The sequence below is a fragment of the Crinia signifera genome, unplaced genomic scaffold, assembly GCF_055691185.1.
Source record: "Crinia signifera unplaced genomic scaffold, ASM5569118v1 HAP2_SCAFFOLD_109, whole genome shotgun sequence".
NCBI classification, from domain to species: Eukaryota; Metazoa; Chordata; class Amphibia; order Anura; family Myobatrachidae; genus Crinia; species Crinia signifera.
The window spans coordinates 473,417-494,479 of NW_028142003.1; the positions used below are offsets into that span (position 1 = coordinate 473,417).

A 21,063-nucleotide genomic window follows, 5' to 3' on the forward strand; every position below is an offset into this window, starting at 1 on the left:
CAAAAAAGAGAGACCAGAAGAGGTTAAGAACTTTCCAACTATTATGCTCACATTGTCAATATGGGATAAATTAAATAAGGAACAGAACTTGACTCCCAACCCACCTAACTTGACCCCAATGTGGGACAACCCAAAATTACCAGTTACCAAAGAAACAAACTTTAAGAAAAATTGGGCGAAAACTGGAATCTTATTTATTAACGAATTAAACACCGCGGGGGGCTTCCCCTCCTTTGAGGACCTTAAAGAAAAATATGATATAACATCTAAAGCCTATTTTCAATATTTACAAATACGCAGCTTTTTTGGGAAAACCAGAAAAGAACACAGTAAAAACATAATAGAAGGTCTTTGCCAGAAGAGGGCAACATCCAGAGGATTAATCTCAACTATTTATAAAGTATTATTGAATTATAAAAAACAGAGCAAATTACCACACGAAATAGCTTGGGAGGAGGAACTAGGGAAACAACAGACCCCCGAGATATGGAACAAAATTAAACAAAACCTAATATCAGTTTCTCAATCAATAAGATATAGAGAAAATTCCTATAAGATATACACACGCTGGTATCTGACGCCCAGTAAACTGAAACATATATATCCAGACGCCAGCGATCGTTGTTGGCGAGAGTGCGGCGAATGGGGAACACTTAGCCATATTTTCTGGGGTTGCCCCAGTATACAGGAGACCTGGAAGAAAGTGGGAAAATTAATTCTTCAGATAACTAGGGTAGACATCCCCATGACCCCGGAGTATGTATTATTCCCCTTAAAAATACCCGGGACAAACAAAGCTGTACAAAAACTTATATGGTTCGTGGTAGGTGCAGTCAAGGCAAAAATAGCTAGTAATTGGAAAACTAAGACAACTCCATCTATTAATGCCATAAAAGAAGCCATTTGGTATATATACCAGATGGAACATTTGGCAAGCATAGTAGACGAAAAAACAGAAAAATTCAACGAAATTTGGACCCCATGGGTAGAATACCATAATATTTCGAACGAGTAAAAAATAGGAAGATTTAAGGATGCTCAAACCCATAACAAGGCAGGGACACTAACACATAGTGAACATTAAGATAAAAGGTATATAACAGTCTGCCAGCACCCCAACCCCCTCCTCACCCCTTTTCCCCAAATTCTTACCCTTGTCTCCCCCTGTCTGTCTTGTTTGTCTGATGTAAAATTTTCCAAGAAAGAAAATATAAGGGTCTAGATAACTAATAAATAGTTGCCTAGAACCCTTAAACAAAGCACCAAAACATACAGTAGTGCTAAAGATCGAGGTAAGAAAAATGAGGTTCAATGGTACCCAAAAGGTTTAGATAGAGATCGAAGAAAGAGGAGACGGCACTTACCGCAATCTTGATGAAATCCCTATTTCATACTATGGGAGTATTTGCCAAGTGATTGAGGTGTCCTCTTGTCTTTTCTTAACTTGGCCTTTCTAACCTTCTCCCATTTTCTTTAATTAAAGTTGTCCTCCCGATTAGATGAATTCAGTTATCCCTCTCATATGAAGATGAGAGACTGACCCAATCCAGTAGGCTTCCAGGAGGGGGTTATTAGGCAATCCTATATAGAGAGATCTAGGTCATACTACGGGAGTACTGAATTAAGGACTAAAGTGTGCTTTTTCTTCTTCTTAATCTTATCTCGCTATCCTTTACCCATTCTATTTAGTTATGTTGTCCCCCCTTAGTGAAATATTCAGTTATCAGCCTTATATGAAGTGGAGAGGCTGACGCAGTCCAGCAGACTCCCAGCTAAACGTCAGCAGCTAACTCTACATAGGGATACATAGACCAGACTAGGGGAATGATGCTCTAACGTCGATAGTGTGCTTTTTCTTCATCTTAATCTTACCTTGCTATCCTTTACCCTTTCTCTTTAATTAAGTTGTCCCACCCTTAACGATATATTTAGTTACCTCCTTATATGATCTTGAAAGGTTGACTCAACTCAGCTGATACTCAGCCTCACGTTAACAGCAAACCCTAGGTACAGATAATCAGATCAGGTCATGGGAACGCAGATTAAACGCTCATAGTGTGTCGGGGTATCTCTGCTTGCTACCCGTCCACTAACCTATTTATTGTAGTCGCCACACCTTAATGACACATTTGGTTAGTAACCCTCCACGAACTCTAGAGCCCAACACAATCAAATGGTTCTTTACTACTAGACTGGATTGCGTAGTACTGGTGAGCACAGTAGCAACACAACGAAGAAAGGTGGGGACTTGAAATAGATAGGGTTAAGACTCGGATAGAACACGAGGGATATAATCTAAGGAAAGAGCTGTAAAGGGAGGAGGGCCGGAGAAGGGGAGACAAAAGGCCTTAAGGGAAAAAAAAAAAAAAAGAAAAGCTCTCTATGTAATGTAATTGGAATGTACTTATATTAGAGATGGATGTATTGTTACGTCCGATTATATGTAATGCTGTATGATAAATATGTAAACTTGTAAAAGCAAATAAAAATGAAATAATAATATATGAATAATATATAATATATGAAAACAAAACCTTTTTTTATATTATTTATATTTAATGTGATTTATTTTGAAATTAGGTAAATATATATATAGAGCACCCTGGGGGTCAGTGGTCTATGCCCATGAGGAAGGTGTATCACTTATGCACCGAAACAGCTGTCGGTATGACCGCGTTCAGGGATGCTGCGATGGCTAATTTCTGACTGAATCTTCTGCTTAGTATTCCAACTCATCCCTGCATTGATTTTTTGTCATGTCTGTCACTTTGCACTTTATATGCCATTAAAAAACCTTTTTTGATATTTTTTCAAAAAACAATTGGATGTTGCTGGCTTCTTAATACTGCATATATATATATATATATATATATATATATATATATATATAAGGAAAAAAGTCGTCACTCTACTGCTTGTGTAAAAGATATTTGCACCCCGTGCCTTCCTCTGCTAACCAGGCTGGCACATATCTCGTCATCCTGATGATGAGATTAAATCTCGAAAGATCTTGAAGAACCTGTGTGTGGTCTCCATTTCTTCTAAGTAGCCCAAGTGCTGCCTGGTGTACTATATATATATATATATATATATATATATATATATATATATATATATATATATATATATATATATATATATATCAGCTTGAAGACAAACAGAGGCACTCCTGCGGACTTGTGATAAGCAATTTAATGCACAAAGGTGACCGACGTTTCGGGGTTAACACTCCCCGTTTTCAAGTTCTACACCTTGAAAACGGGGAGTGTTAACCCCGAAATGTCGGTCACCTTTGTGCATTAAATTTCTTATCACTTGTCCGCAGGAGTGCCTCTGTTTGTCTTCAAGCCGAGTTCTACATCCTTTTCCCAGAAGGCACCCGCGGCAGCTGCTTCATGTTTACGGGAGTGCCGGGCTGACACACCAGCTATATATATATATATATATAGATATATCAAAGCTTTCCCGCCTTCCCTTCCTCTTTTCCTTATTTCCCCTGATTAAATTATCTGTTTACTTTTTACTATTTCCTTTCTTTATTTCTATGACTTTGTGATCACCCCTTTTACCTTATAATATTCTGATTGGTGCCATGGTTTCCAAATTGAATAAAATTTAGTGCTAGTGCCTCTAGATGCATAAGTAAATTTTTCATGTTCACATGTGATATTCACAAGATTAATCCATTCCTTAATTTCCGGGCCTCGTACTGCCATCCAATGACGTGCAATAATCACCTTGTCTAGTGCCGTGAGATTCAACATCAATGATCCCATCTCTCTGGAGATGTCCACCCTCTGCCATAGTCCCATAACCATGTTGATTTCTGAGAGGGCATCTCGAGACACCCCAAACCCATGATGATCTGACATATCCTTTCCCAGAAATATCTCACTCTCCTACATGCCCATAGTAGATGCCAGAATGTGGCCCCATTTTCCCCACATTTTGGGCACGCATCGCTATTTACTTAATCTATTTTTTTTTTATCTGACGAGGTTATGTATGTTCTATGCAAAATGTTAAACTGAACCTGTTGAATTTATATAGAGTTTGTTACTTTTTTTGGAATGGCTAGTGCTATTTGCCAATTACTCTCATTTATATCTGAGACACCTCTGGCCCACCTCTGCATGAGCTGTAACAGACCAACATCATTTATATTTACAGATAAATTATCCTAACCTTTTGAGATACGCTTCCGAGTAGCTAATTGTTTGATGAACTGTTTGATTGGGGCTTCCTCCAACCACCCTTCCCTGCCATCACAGTACTGATTTAAAGCACTTCTAACCTGTAAGAATATAAAAAACATTGATCTGGGCAGACTGAATTCGGCCTGCAGTTGCTCAAAAGATATAGTTGACTTACTGAGGATATTCCATATTGTGCCCATATTATCCCACCTTACTGTTTTCTAATCTCTTGTGCAGGAAAGATGTGTCTGGATCTAACCCTACATATCCGTCCATTTTACAGACTGCTCTCCAGATCTTTATAGCTTGATTTATGATAGGGGGATACTTTCTACAGGTTGTGTTTAATAACAGTAACTGTAAGGGTGTAAGATTTACATCCACACAGTTCACCAATCTAATTAACTCGTTGGTTTGTTCTTCTGTCTTTACCCAGAAACTTAAATGTGCTATTTGCATTGCATAATAATAGTTTTTAAAGTTTGGTAAGGCTAGGGACGTTTATTTCCCCAAATAAAGGAGGATATAATGCTATTTAAACTTCTGAAGAATTCATCTTTGATATAAATTGGTGAATGCTGGAGTATGTACAGGATCTTAGGTAGAATGATCATTTTGGTAAGATTTACTCGTCCAATTACAGTCAGAGGGAGTTTAGCCCAGCACCTACATTTTGTCCTCACCTCCACCAACGTGGGTGATATATTATCCTTCACGAAATCGTGAGCTTGTCCTGATATTTCAATACCCAGATATTTAAAACTAGAGACATTCTTCATGGGGATGTTGGCCCGATAGTCACCAAGTTTATCATTGCCTATTGCCAATAGATGGAATTTACTCCAATTTATCGTGAGCCCAGAATATTCCCCTAATTGTCTTATTTGTTCAATTACTTCCAATATTTCGACTCTTGGATTGGCCAGGCTGACCAGCAGGTTGTCTGCATATAATGATATTAAATTATACCTCATGTCCACCCCCACCCCCTGGCAGCTCAGCCTTGCTCTTAATAGGCACGCTAATGGTTTGATGGTTACCGCGAATATGAACGGAGAAAGGGGACACCCTTGCCAAGTACCTCTATTCAACGGGAATGGGATGGATCTAAATCCGTTAATAGAGATTCGTGCCCTTGGGTTCTTATACAGAAGCCTCATCCATTTGATAAAGAATGGTCCGAATCCAAATGCTTTGAGGGTGCCCCATAAATAGCTCCATTCAATGGAGTCAAATGCCTTGTTGGCATCAAAAGAGGCCAACACAGCATTTATCCCCTGCTATTTACATATTGAATATATGAAAATACCATTCTTAAGTTTATCATTGTAGACTTCCCGCTCATAAACCCTGTTTGGTCAGGGTGGACAATATCTTAAATGACTCTACTCAGTCTGTTCGCCAATACTTTCGCTATTATCAGTTGGTATTAATGATATTGGCCTATATGAGTCCACCCTGGTCAAATCTTTTCCTTTTTTTTGAATAACCACTATAGAGGCCTCGGCCATCGAGGAAGGCAGGCCATCTTCCTCCATCATATTTTGACATAGCGTGACTAGCCGAGGAGCCAATATTTTATCAAAGTTTTTATACACCTCCCCTGGTAATCTGTCTAAGCCTGGGGCTTTTCCTGGCAGTAGATCTCTAATTGCCCTTTCTACCTCAGTTATTTCAATAGGGGTATCTAATAAATCCTGGGCTTCTGAGGAGAGTTGCGGGAGATCTATTTCCCCTAGAAACATCCCAATATCCTCATGGTCCACTGTAATATGTGATTGATACACTGAATTAAAATGAGCGACAAACTCATCCACTATCCTAGGAGTAGAGGTCAGAGTTTCTCCTGCATCTGTTCTAATTTTGGAAACTATATTAGATGGTCTATCTCGTTAAATAGGCCAAAAATGTCCCCACTTTATCAGAGCTCGAATACCAGTAGTTTGAGCTTGATAAAAGACTACGACTATTTACGTCCTGTAGATACTCCGACCATTCTCTCTGAGATTTTTGCCACTCATTCCAGTATGAATCTGTCTTACTGGTCAAATATATATTTTCTAAGTAAATCATTTGTGCCTCTAGTTCGCTTGCTCTCTTCCGGTGTGCCCCCTTAATAAAACAAATGTTCTTACTGAACACTCCTTTCAGGAAGGCCTTAAATGCGTCCCAGATGTATATATTTGAAGTAGATCCTTCATTAATTTCAAAAAAGGCCATCATTTCCCCCTCAATCTCATCCTGATTGATCTGTGAAAGCCAGAAAGGTTGTAGCTTCCAATATCGGAACCCAATAGATTCTTCTAGATTTAGCTGCATAATTAACGCAGCATGATCTGATATTCCCCGCGCTTGTATTCAATATGCGTGATCTTATTTATTAATTTATCCGATGTTAAGATCAAATCTATCCTAGAGAAGGCCCTATGGGTTGCTGAATAGCATGAGAATTGGGTAGGTCTGGATTTCTCATTCTCCATAGGATCCTTCTACCCGATCCCCTCTATAAATTCTGCAAACCTATTCCTTTCCTTATTGGCTTCTTTACTAGATTTACTCCACCTATCTAACTGAGGGGATATGGTGTTGTTGAAATTGCCTAAAAGGATCGTAAGAGCCTGCCAAGAGGATAGCTGGGGCTGCAGACAAGAGACAAGTAGATCTGTTGTTCCCGGTGGCGGCAGCGAGCAGAGGGTCTGGTTGGTCCCAGGCAGCAGTGCAGCGCATAGACAGCCCTGCAGACCCTCAGCACCTCCCCGCAACTGTGGGGTCTGTGGGGCTCTTCTTATGCCACTGGTATTAGGGGTCAATAGTAGCTGTATACTAGTGTATTAGGGGTCAATTGTAGCAGCTCCCCTTATGTCAGGAGAGCAACATAAATATATTTATAAATAAAATCTCTGCTCTGCACAAGATCTATGTCTCTTCTGCATGGATCACCAGCTCCCATTCACTATTACATGACTTTCATCAGGCTGCTTCCACCCTATAGAATGCCCTTCCACGTACAATAAGAATCTCCACTTGCTTCCAAACTTTCAAGCATTCCCTGAAAACTTACCTCTTCAGGCAAGCCTATCATATTTAAGTTCCATATACATAACCCTCTACTAATGTATTATACAGCTTTCTTCTGGACCTACAAGCTATGCTACTCCTTGTGTTTCCCTCCTAAATCCCTATAGATTGTTAGCTTGCAGCAGGGCCCTCTTACCTCCAAATCTGTCTGTTGTTACCCTGTTTGTTTATCTCTGTTTACAATTGTAAAGCGCAACAGAATCTGCTGCGCTATATAAGAAACTGTAACGGAATCTGCTGCGCTATATAGGAAACTGTAGATAAATAAATACTATTGCAGGGATATTATTGGAGGGTTCACCATACACAATGTTTATTACAGTCATTGATGCAGAGGATCAACTACAGATGTTTTTCCTCTCTGGTCTTTAACAAGACAGATTTATATACAAATACAAATTGTTACATTCATAAAATAAAATGTCCTCACTTGTAATCATATAGAAGGGATTCAATTGTATTCTGCACAGCCAATCTCATATCTAAAGTGACAAGAGATCGGGAGTCCTAAATTAATGTTCTTTTATTATTATGCTGATTGCAGCCAAATGGAATAAATGTAGCAATGTAACCCAGATAACCAATCTAAAGTTATGGGCATGATGTGAAAAGTGACATTTGGGAACCCATACAGGTCACTTTCACATATTGCTGCTCACTGCCTCAGGAGTCTGAGAGTGGAAGATTGGTGCCATCAGATGTTTGTGCCCTAAGGCAACAATTGAATTACTCACTCAGGTGACCAGCCCCGAAAGCTGCCACCACAGACATTTGTATCATCACCATTGCAGGGATACAAGGGAACATGAGGAACACATAATACATTCAAGTCTTCGGAGCATGAAAATAACTTCTGTCCTGTGTGACTCCTGTGATGTGTAACTAGATCACGCTTACTGATAAAACACTTGCTGCATTCTGAGCAACTAAATGGTCTCTCTCCAGTGTGACTCCTTTGATGTAGACCAAGGACGTGCTTCTGGGTAAAACACTTGCTGCATTCAGAGCAACGAAATGGTTTCTCTCCTGTGTGACTCCTCTGATGTCTAACAAGGGCGTCCTTCTGGATAAAACACTTGCTGCATTCTGAGCAACTAAATGGTTTCTCTCCTGTGTGACTCCTCTGATGTCTAACAAGGGCGTCCTTCTGGATAAAACACTTGGCGCATTCAAAGCATTTAAATGGTTTCTCTCCTGTGTGACTCCTGTGATGTGTAACTAGATTATGCTTATGGGTAAAACATTTGCTGCATTCTGAGCAACTAAATGGTCTCTCTCCAGTGTGACTCCTCTGATGTGTAACTAGATGATGCTTATGGGTAAAACACTTGCTGCATTCTGAGCAACTAAATGGTTTCTCTCCTGTGTGACTCCTCTGATGTAGAAAAAGGTCGGCCTTCTGGATAAAACACTTGCTACATTCAGAGCACTTAAATGGTTTCTCTCCTGTGTGACTCCTCTGATGTATAACAAGTTTGGCCTTCTGGATAAAACACTTGGCACATTCAAAACATTTAAATGGTCTCTCTCCAGTGTGAGACCTCTGATGTGTAACTAGATTACGCTTACTGGTAAAACACTTGCTGCATTCTGAGCAACTAAATGGTTTCTCTCCTGTGTGACTCCTCTGATGTATAACAAGATTTGACTCTACTGTAAAAAACTTGCTACATTCAGAACATGTAAACGGTCTCTCTCCAGTGTGAGTCCTCTGATGTGTAACTAGATTCTGCTTACTGGTAAAACACTTGCTACATTCAGAGCACTTAAATGGTTTTTCTCCCGTGTGACTCAACTGATGTATAACAAGACTTGACTCTACTGTAAAACACTTGCTACATTCAGAACATGTAAACGGTCTCTCTCCTGTGTGACTTCTCTGATGTCTGAGAAGCTGTGATTTATATGTAAAGCATTTGTCACACTCAGAGCACAGATGTGGTCTGTCTCCTGTGTGACTCCTCTAAAGTGTGAGAAGCTGTGATTTATATGTAAAGCATTTGTCACACTCAGAGCACAGATGTGGTCTCTCTCCTGTCAGATTCATCCTGTATTAGATGAGAAACAAATTAGCTGCAGAGCTGCTCCTATGCAGAAAATTAGAATAGCTCAGTCAGTCCCCCAGATTTGCAGGAAGAACTGGTTTCGGTGGATTGATCTGACTGTTGTGTTGCTTTCCACGGCGTCTTCCAAATGAAAATCCTGTTACTTATTTGTGCTGCAAGAAAAAATATATATTTTAAAATCTATACTGTGGTAATTCTACTATTACTGTAATAGTGCTACTTTATATATAGAGCATGATGTATTTTTATATACCATTGTAAATATGTCCAAGTCATATACATTTTTTTTTTATATTTTTTGGAATAATCTGTTTATTGAAAAAATTTCCGTTCATTGTGATCAAATAAACGTACATATATTTTGGAAGGGGAAAGGGAGTGAAGAACAAATAATATAGGGAAAGATGGGTAAAGGAATACAGCGACTAAAAATACAGTGTCCCTCTCAGTAAAATGCATCAGATAATACAATATGCAAACAAAAATTGTATTGTGAACAATGGAGAGTCGCCTCAAAAGTCACATTTGATTATTTACAGGCTTATGCTGTATTGTTAGAAGCCAAATGAAAAAGGGGGAGGAGCATTGTGATGCGCTAGCCATGGCGACCATGTATCTATGAAGCAGGGGTGGAGAACTGTGTATAAGGAGTACTACACTATGTATAAGTTTTGTTTGTTTACATATGAGGAATATAATATAAAAGAAGGGGAGGACAGCATAATCCAATTAGTACTTGGATGGTCATAGATAAAAACGCATCTTCATATTGTTATTCAAGAAGGAATTCCTTCATTACTACAATAATGGCGGTTATTCTAGTTCACTCTTTCTGACAAAATCCTTCTTAGATGGACAAAACCATGTGCACTGCAGGGGGCATATGTAACATGTGCATAGAGAATTAGCTTTGGGTGAGTTATTTTGTTTCTGTGCAGTGTAAATACTGGCTTCTTTATTTTTACACTGAAATATAGATATCACTTTGAAGTAAAACCCCACCCAAATCTAATTCTCTCTGCACAAGTAACATCTGCCCCACCTGCAGTGCACATGGTTTTGCCCATCTAAGAAGGATTTTGTCAGAAAGAATGAACCAAAATAAGGCCCTAAGAGATTTGGTAAGAAATCTTCAGGTTTTTTAAAGCGGCAATCATTAACACAGTAAAATCAAACTGCTTTAGCAGTGTAAATGATTTTCGCTTTAAAAAAAACCTGATTTCTTTCCAAACCTCTCACTTTCTGAATCTCTCATGATATTAAACTTCTCCCAATGTCACTGACAAACTATAAATTTCCATTAATATGTTTATACATTTATTGTGAACTCACAGTCAGTGGGCGTAACTATAGGCCCGCAGCCCCTGCGGTGGCGGGGAGGCGCTGAAAGGGTGTGGGCGCCGGGGGCTGCAGGACTATTGTTACTCACTGTGTTCTGCCGCTGGCGCTTCTATCTGTGCAGGGTCCCGGCTCTCCCGGCCTCAGCAGGCATCGCACAACAGCCCTCCGGCTACTGCTGCAGCGCTGCTAATACAAAAAAGGGACACTCGGAAAATGGCTGCCCCCATACTGCTGTATGGGGGCAGCCATTTTCCGGGTGTCCCTTTTTCGATTGTAAAATCTAGATATTTGTAGAAGTTCTTTGCAGTGTGTTATTTATCAATAGATAGCACAAATATAGACAATATCTGTACAATAATATCTACAAAGGTTTGTTCATGTATCATGTATAATATAATTACCTTACTCTGGGGATCCTTCCTCTGTCTCTCTCTTACTCCTCCGTCCTCCCAGCTCTCCAACCAGTAACTGATCCAGCAGCTCCTCCATCAGCTCCCAGTGGCCTGATACAGCCTATTTATAGTCTCTCCCCAGTAGTTCCCAGGATGCTCTGCAGGAATTCTTACACTGAGAGGTGACATGTAAATTAGGGGCACATAACATTAGTATACAGTCATTCACCACAGCAGCTCCTCCTGCCCAGCTCATTGTCTTGTAAATGAGGTGTAAATATTCCTAAAGTCACTTACTACAATGGGAAATGCTAATTACACCCTGGCAGGGTAACACCTTGTATTGTAATTAGATCACAGCAGCCTCTGGCCTCCTGTTATGTCACCACAGGGACCTTTTGTTTAGGAGTCACCTATTGTCTGGGCAGAAAGATCTGTTCTACATTTAATCAGAAGTAACTCCACAATGAATCAGTGGTAATAATAACAAATACATACATACATTTTATATCTATCTATTTATCTAGATATAGGATATCACTGAACTCACAATTTCTATGAACGTGGTGCATACTGCACTCACCTTTCCCACGTAGGGGTGCAGTGGCCAGTGACCAAAGAAACTGAGAGCTCAGCACTCACCATAGTAAACTCTCTCACCCTAATGCACCAATAATCATATAAAAATGGGGTTTTAGTTCATGAATTGATCAATTCATGTAAGCTTGCAGCTAGGGTTACCACCTGATCCCTTTAATTCCGGACACATATTACTTACACAGGTTCTGTGGCTGGCTGACTTCAAGACTCCATTTCACCTGGTTTTAAACTGCCACAGAACCTGTGTAATTAATATGTGTCCAGAAGTAAAGGGATGAGGTGGCAGTCCTACTTGCAGCCCATCGCCAAGGGACCAGATTTCGCTGCAAGTCCTACTCTAACAACCAGTCTCTTAGCAACCTGGCAACTGCTGACACATTATAGTGAGACTGAATGTATGTTTGTTTCCTTGTTTATAGCTCATCTACCTACTAACTCATGGCTTTTCAATGTGAGACAATCACCAACACAGCTCCTGAATTACCACTAAGGAAGCAGCTGTTTAATATTAGCTTGAATGCATTGATCAATTCATGAACTAAAACCACATTATTTATGTGATTATTTGGGTATTAAGGTGAGTGAGATTACTATGGTGAGTTCTGAGTCCCCTGTTTATATATTATTCGAACATGTGGCCACAGGACACTGCACCCCAACATGGAAATCAGGAGCATAACTAGAACTCTCTGGGCCTATAGCAAAATTTGAAAAGGGCCCCCCTTGTACAGGGTGACACACACATGGGTAGTGTGGGGATAAAAGGTGCCAAAAAGATGTACACAGGTATAGGAAGGTACACAATGTGATATACAGGAGGGGTATGGTTTGAAGGTACAGGGTTTCAAAATGCAGGAGTCACATACAGAAGGATGAATGAGGTATAAGGGGACACACAAGGGAAGTGGGCTACAGGGGTTTACATACAGAGGAAGGTTGTACAGGGAGTCACACTGGGGATTAGGGGGTGGTGTTGGGGTGTTACACACAGTCATAGGGGGCATGGATAATGGGGGATCACATAGAGGAAGGATGTACAGGAGGCACACTAGGGATTAGGAGGTCGTTTTGAGAAGGTGTCTTAACACTACCAGGGATACATTTAAAGATTGTATGAATTGTTCTTTATTTCTGTACTTATTTCATGGAGCGGAATGTATGTATAGATGGTTAGAGAGGGTGATGCTATGTTTCAGGAAGTTTTATGTAGGTTATCGCTAAAGTACAGAGTTTGGAGTTAAGAAATCCATTTCTGGTTTTACTAATATTGAATTGGTGGGAACGGTATAAATACCATGCTACCCATGTATTCCTCACACCTTGAAAAAGGGCTGATGTGAATAGACTGAAACGTGTTGCTGAGAGAAGGAACACACAGCAGATGGTGAGACCCTTTACCTATTCCAACTGGTAACCCTTTTTTTTCCTTTATCCGGATAGAAGGAAAGAGGTTTTTGGGCTCATCTATCACTGTGTGGATATGTTTTATTGTATGATTTTTATTGTATATCTTCTGGATTAAAAATCTTTTTACCTGTGCTGAACGTCCCGTGTTTGGAGACTGTTTTTGACTGGGAGAGGAACCTTTATTGACAGCCAAAAATAAAACTTTCAATGAACATAGGGCCTCAGTTTGAGGTGAGTGTTGGTTTTGCATTGGTTTCCAGTACTGCAGTTGTATGGAGTTTTAAGTAGAATGGTTACATTCTGATCTGCCAGAAAAGATACCTTTTTGTGAACATAAGGCTTTGGAGTAAGGTCAGTAAGCATTTGGATAGAACATTAGTGGATGTCTGAATAAAAGGGAGGAGTTGCTAAGAGCTGCAGTACCCTCAAACAAAGAAACCTTTATGTGTACATAGGGACCTTGCTGGAGGTCAGTAGGGTTTTCTCAGAGTCTTTATAGAAGAACTGGAGACCTTAAGAAAATCGTGTTAAAACTTTACCACCGTATAGTGGGTTGGTGTGTGAGGGATAGCTCTGAAGTGTGTATCAATCTATTTTTGCATTTTGTCGAGTGGTGGAGAGCTGGTGCTCCACAGATATATACATATAGGGCGGTATTCAATGAGAATACCTGCGAGGTGCAGCGAATCTTTTTTAGGATTCGCTGCACATTCGCCACGTTCCGGAGCCTCGTCGGCTCCGGTATTCAACGAGTCAGGGGTTCGCTGCCCCTGACCGGCGAATATGAGCTCCTGCGGCGAACGCCGCAGGGAGCCTGAGGACGGTGGCAGGCAGAGAGATGGAAGTCTCTCTGCCTGCCCCAGAACGTTTGTGGGGGGGAGGTGGGCTCCCCGGTTGCCAGGCAGCACAGGCTGCCCCCCGGAGGTGCCAGCAGGGGACGCGTATATTCACTACACCCGATCGTAACGATCGGGTGCAGTGAATATATGAATATGTAATGAAAGAAGGTGATCAGTGCGCTACTATCTGCAGCTGGTACTAGGACTTGTCAGGTCCTCAAAATGTAGGAAAGAATGGGGGATGTGTACCAGCGCTGGCTGAAAAAAGTATAAGCAAAAATTTGCAGAACGGTATCCTGTACAATATAGAATTTATTAAAAATAAGATTTAAAAAGCTGTAATAACATATGAAATTTGCACTTCATAAAGGGGGGTTACAATAATATGTAAAAATATAAACATGTGGACATTCAATTCTCAGCACAATTTGAGTGGTTAAAAGTATAGCATATAATTTGCATATTACCACACGGACATCTTAAGGTGTAGTCCCATAGTAGCAGGTGACCAGGTGGCCAATGGCGATCCCAAAACAGAGTCCAGATGAAGAATTAGGTGTCTCTGATGGGAAAGATGGTATAACCTGGAGGATATGATGATTTCCGTGTCTGCCTCGGATAATGAGTCCGGATGGGATGGTGCAATGCACAAAGAGATGTCCGGGTTGTGTGGATGAGCTCAAGTTGTAGCAATGTGCTGGAGGTAGAATCATCCACTTGATAAAAAGGCTCAACGCGTTTCCCTGGGCCAAGACACCCAGCTTCTTCAGGAGCAAGATATAAATGAGTCCTTATGCTGGGCTGTATAAATACCCCAGTAGTGATTAGTGAAATGATTACAGCTGTACAATTGTGAGAATGGATATAGGATACCGTCCATAATAATAATAAAATAATGTGGACGCGTGTGTGAGGGAGGTTGTGCGGGCTCTCCTACCTAATATGCCTCCTCCATAACCCCGAGAGTTAGCCGTCAATTCCCCCGAGACCTGAGGCTGATACCTGGCTGAAGCTGCGGCAGTCTGTCCGGTCGCGGTGTCCTGGCTGCGGGAGGCGTCCTGGCTGCGGGAGGCGTGTGCTTTGAGTGGCGCCTGGTGTAAGCGTCTGGTTCCCGGCAGCGTGTGACCTCCTCCGTGTGCGCCTGGCCTTGGAGACGTTGGCGGGCGCACGAGTGACTGGCGCGGTGTGACGCGGTCGAGCGCTAGCGGGACGGCGTTGCTCCGGATCCTGAGGGAGCGCGAAGGGTCACAGCAGGCGGGAGGTGGCCGTACTGCTCTGGAGTGCCGGGCAGAGAATCGCGATTGGTCCCTTGGACATACCCGGACGCTACCTGTGTGTTTCCTGGCTTGAGCCCGTGTCCTGTTGAGCGCTGTCTCCCAGTCGTCTGTGTGGAGGCTCCGGAGTGTCAGGTCAGCTGTGTGGCGTGTCTCAGTGGCGGTAAGAGACTTGCATATTGCACAATACTATAAGTGTGGTTGCCTGCCCCGTGAAGGGACGCCTGCTTAATTGGGACTTTACTCCCCTCTGGAGGGTTACTTGACTTGGTGGGGCACTGCACAGAAATCCCAATAGAGCATCGATATGGGGAAAACAGGGCAGACATCAGCAGCAGCTCGGCTTGAAAAATACGCCCGTGCCCAGTCCCAAACCAATACCCAATCCAATACCACCCAATCATCATTGGGCTCATTGCCCAGCACTCCCCAAACCACGCCATCTAAGAAGGCCACAGACTCCCGACCACCTGATATCACGCTGCAACAGGTGCTTGATGCAATTAATACTTGCGAGACTAACCTAACTGGACAGATTGGCAAAGTCCAAGCTGATATTATGTTACTACGGGACGATGCCCAAAAGATACGGGACAGAGTCAGTGAAGCTGAAAAGCGCATCTCAGCAGTAGAGGACGATGTGGCGCCATTAAAAGCACAAGTCAGGGCTCTATCAGGGCAAGTGACCTCCCTGCGTACTAAGTTAGTGGATCTGGAGGGCAGAAATCGCCGGAATAATGTCCGGTTTATTGGTTTCGAAGAGCGGGCAGAGGGCAATAATTCTGAAAAATTTTTGGAAGAGTGGCTGGTACAATCCTTTGGAAGAGATGCGTTTACAGCATATTTCGCAATTGAAAGGGCCCACAGGGTACCAACCCGCCCTGCTCCACCTGGCGGTCCCTCGCGCACACTGATTGCCAAGCTAACCAACTCTAGAGACCGGGATATGATACTGCGTCTGGCCAGAACGAGGCAAGATCTGTCCCATTCGGGCAAAAAAATTGCTGCATACCCGGACTTACCGGTTGAAGTCCAGCGGGAAAGGGCAAGCTACCGAGATGTCAAAGCCAGGTTAAGAGACTTAAACCTGAAATATGCCACTCTATACCCTTCAAAATTGCGCATTGAAGTGGATGGGGCGACCAAATTCTTCCTCTCCTCAGAAGATGCGGCCAATTGGTTGGATCAGGCATACCCTGGCAAGAGACAACTATCTGCCTAATAACCAGCTGGGCGGTTAGTGCCCAATAGGCACAGGGTGTCAATTGGACATAGGCTCATATTGTGGCCAGAAGATCTTTTATGATATGATGCTGCTAAAATGTCTTATCGTTTGATAAAGAGTAATCTTAATATAATTGTTCTCGGGTGGGAGCTATTCGTTAGCGAATGATTAAGGGGATTGGGGGTAGGCCAGTTATTATTCTTTTCTCTATTAAGTAACATTGTGTTTAGAAGGTAGGAGAGCCGGCCACGCGTTCGTGGTGTCAACTGTTTTTGAGCCCTCTTGATTCCAATTTTCTGGGGTTAAGAGAGATAATTTTTTTTTTTTTTTTTTTTTATTATTATTTTTTTTTTTTTTTTCTCTTTTCCTCTCCTCCTTCGCTGGAGCCTATACTTTGGGCCCTCGGAGGATATAAAGGGGCTATTTTTGGGTTTAGATACGCTTGGGATGCCAGGTTGTATAGGGTGGGGGAGGGGGGATGGGGTATGCATTTGTTTTTTTCCTGATGTTGTCTGTTATGATTTCATGCCACCAGAACTATTGATATTTTTCCTGTTGGGTGACCCGGAGGGAGAGGGGATGGGAAAGGGGAATGGGGTGGACAAGCATGCCAGACGGGAGAGTAACATAAAAGGTATTGGATAATCTAGCATGGTGAGAATAATATCTTGGAATGTTAGAGGACTTAATGAAAAAGTCAAGAGGTCCCTAGTACTAAATCATTGTAAATCGTTGAAGGCGGATATTATCTGCCTTCAAGAAACCCATTTGGTAGGTAGTAAACTTAATGCTTTAAAACGCCCGTGGATCGGGACCTATTATCATTCCTCATTTACCTCCTCTTCTAGAGGAGTGTCAATTCTGGTAAAGAAAACCGTGACTTTTGAATGTAGATCTGTTAAGGTAGACCCTGGGGGAAGGTTTATATTCATAGATTGCAGCATTAATCATACTGCCTGTACTCTCTTGTCTGTGTATGTGCCTCCTCCCTTTTCCTACGAAATTTTAAGGGCCGCTGTTATGTTCTCAGCAGAATTTCCAGAGAACTATCTGATATGTCTGGGCGACTTTAATAATACTTGTTCGCCTCAGTTAGACAAGTGGGGCAGGGGGGATATTAACAATCGTCAGAATAATAAGGATCCCACGAGTAGTCGATTCGCTGAGTTTGTGAAGGAAGTCGGGTGGAGAGATGTTTGGCGTGAGAGGCATCCTGATTGCTGCCAATTCTCATGCTACTCGGCCACGTATAAAGTGTTTTCTAGGCTTGACATGTTTTTTGCTAATGATTTACTAATGCCTATGATTACATCTGTTGAATATGCGGCTCGTGGGATATCTGACCACTCCCCCATGATTGTTCAACTTAAACTGGAAGATGAGGGGGGGCCTAGGGTCTGGAAACTTCAGCCTTACTGGTTGTCGCAGATGGATCAGGGGGAGGTGGAGGCTGAGATTGTGTCCTTTTTCGAGCTTAATCGAGGCAGCGCCTCCCCTTCATGCATCTGGGACACTTTTAAGGCTTTCCTACGGGGGATCTTTATAAAGAAGATAGCTTTTTTGAAAAGGTCTTATAGGCAGAGGGTGCTGGAGCTAGAAGTTCAGGTGTCCGAACTTGAAAAAGCATATTTGAGTAGCGGGGCAGAACAAGATAGACAGGAATGGCTGGGGGCACAAACAAATTGGGTGCAATACATACAGGAAGTAAACTGTAGGAGGTTGAAGGAGAAATCGCATCAGTGGTACGCAGGGGCAGATAAAGCCGGCAAATCGCTGGCATATCTATTAAGATTAGATAAACCATCTAATACCATAACCTCAATAAAAACAGCTGCAGGGGCATCCTTGACCTCTACACAAGAAATCTTAGAGGAATTTGTGCTGTACTTTAGTAATGTCTATACCTCTCGCGGCAATATTAATCCTAATGGGCTGGACCAATTTTTAACACCTTTGAATCTGCCTCAGCTGTCTGGTGAAGCTAGGAATTTAATGGAGGCACCAGTCAACCTAGAGGAAATAAACAATGTTATAAAATCTCTACCCTTAGGGAAAGCCCCTGGCCCAGACGGTCTACCTGGTGAGGTCTATCAAAAATATAGTAACATCCTGGGCCCTCAAATACTGGCAGTTTGTCAAGTGATGAGGGGGGCGGACGAAATCCCATCCACTATGGCAGAGGCATCTATAGTCTTACTCCCTAAGAAGGACAAGGACCCAAGTATGATCGGTTCCTATAGGCCCATTTCCCTGATGTCTTCAGACATAAAGATTATAGCCAAGGTATGGGCAAATAGATTAAGTCGAATATTAAACGAAATTATACATCCCGACCAATCCGGTTTCATGAGTGGGAAATCCACTGCAGTTAATATTCGCAGAGTTTTCTCCTACATTCAACTGGTTAACGCAAGGGGTCGGAGGGCTGCATTGGCGTCGTTTGACGCCAATAAGGCCTTCGACTCCGTGGAATGGTCATACTTGTGGGGTGTCCTTAGGGCCTTCGGCTTTGGACCGGGCTTTATTGGGAATATGATGCTTCTGTATAGGAATCCAATCGCTAGGATTGCCGTTAATGGACGGATTTCGTCCACCTTCTCACTCTACAGAGGAACTAGGCAGGGCTGCCCCCTTTCCCCTTTGATTTTCGCTCTGGCAATAGAGCCCCTCGCGCAAGCGTTAAGAATAGGACTCGATTCCCAGATACGGGCGGCTAATGTTGGCCTGAATTTGGTCTCGTTATACGCAGACGACCTGCTGGTGGGTACAATGGACCCACAGGAGGATCTACCTACGGTCTTTCGACTGTTGTCGCAATTTGGGGACCTATCGGGCCTTACGATCAATTGGGAAAAATCTAACATAATGCCTTTGGGGGGGGGCGATCTCTGCGGTATATGGGAGCCCAACCTTCCCCTGGCAACAGTCTCTAGGTTTAAGTACCTGGGGATAACTGTATCCAGTGATCCATCTGAATTTCCGGAGGACAATTTAACACCAGCAATAGCAGATCTGAAGCTGAAATGTAAGGCCTGGGCCAAGCTTCCACTGTCTTTGATAGGCAGGGTGAATTTACTTAAGATGATTGCTTTGCCCAGACTGCTATACATCCTTCAACAAGCCCCTATTGCTATCAAAGAGAGCCATTTCAAAAGCCTGAACAGAATAATAACTGCCTTTATATGGGCTAATAAACGCCCCAGGGTTAAGATCGCTACGTTATGGAGGGAGCGGGTAAATGGCGGACTGGCGCTTCCAAATTTTAAATTGTATTATCTAGCGGCCCAGCTGGCCCATCTTACAGATTGGGTTAAAGGGGACATCTACTCTCCTGAGTTAACTGAACTTCTATCTCTGGTGGTTCCAAAGATTACTCCCTTACAGGCACTGTTATTAAATAAGATACAGCATAATTTTCCCCCCATTGTTCTACAGGCAATCAGAATCTGGAGGATAGCTGAGAGCATAGATAAATATGATGGAGTAGATCCAGACTCGCTCCTTTTTTCCATTCCGGTCCTTCAAGAGGTTAGGAAGCAGCAAGGCGAAAGATTATGGAGTCAATATGGGGTGTCTTCCCTGGGCCAGGTATATCGGGATAACATGGTTAAATCCTTTATGGAATTGCGGAACGAGTTCAACCTTCCAGGATCAATGTTCTATAGATTCCTACAGTTAAGAAGCGCTCTTTCACAATATAGGCGAGAACAAACTGGGTGGTTGTTGGATACTCCTATCAAATCATTTCTTAAGAAGCTCGCCCCTAGACATAGAGTAGCTAAAATATACAAATACCTCTTAGGCGGAAACAATGACAATTCCTTAAATCATCTAAGGTCAAAATGGTCCCAGGACCTTCCCAGTCTAGATGACGCCAGTTGGCAAGTTGCATTGGCTGCCCCGAGTCAGGCATCTAAATCCATAAGAATTCAACAAGTCCAATTCAATATTTTTCATAGGACATACCTAACTCCGGTTAGACTGAAAAAAATGGGAGGTGTAAATGTGGATAAATGCCCCAAGTGTGGGGAGACAGGTGCATCCTTTTGGCATCTCCTAAGGTTATGTAATCATGTAGAGATATTCTGGGACGGAGTAATGGAAGTCTGCGTAAAACTTGGGGTCCCTCAAGCGTCGTTAACGGACACTAATATTATTTTGGGAATTTGGAAAGAACCACGTTTATCTAAAGAATTAAATTTGTTAGTTTTGATTCTCACTTCATTAGCTAAAGTAATTGTGGCTCGTCACTGGATGGCACACGAGGGCCCCTCCATGCAAGAGTGGTTAAATATAATAAATTTCACCTATGAGCACGAGAGAATGTATTATGTTTCTATTAAGAAAATGGATAAGTTTCACAATATTTGGAATGTATGGTTGCACTCAGTATTTTATAAGTCACAAATGTAGTATATAACCTTCACATGAATTGGGTTATCGTATGAAAAAAAAAAAAAAAAAAAAAAAAAAAAAAAAAAATGTCTTAACGCATACTGCACTTTATTTTTTATGTCCCTGCTATTAGGAAGTCCGTTAAGCGTAGTATATAAATAATGTACAGGCAACTGGGTGTTTCATATGAAATAAGGCTGGATAATTACGGTTTAAAGGGAGGAAAAGGCGGGAGGACTGAGATAATTGG

The 21,063-nt window shown here is 42.1% G+C and overlaps 1 pseudogene; it reads right to left on the reverse strand.

Moving 5' to 3' along the window:
• Positions 1-9,321, reverse strand: part of LOC146052158 (uncharacterized) — a 35,985-nt pseudogene extending 26,664 nt beyond the window's left edge.
• Positions 9,322-21,063: the final 11,742 nt, after the last annotated feature.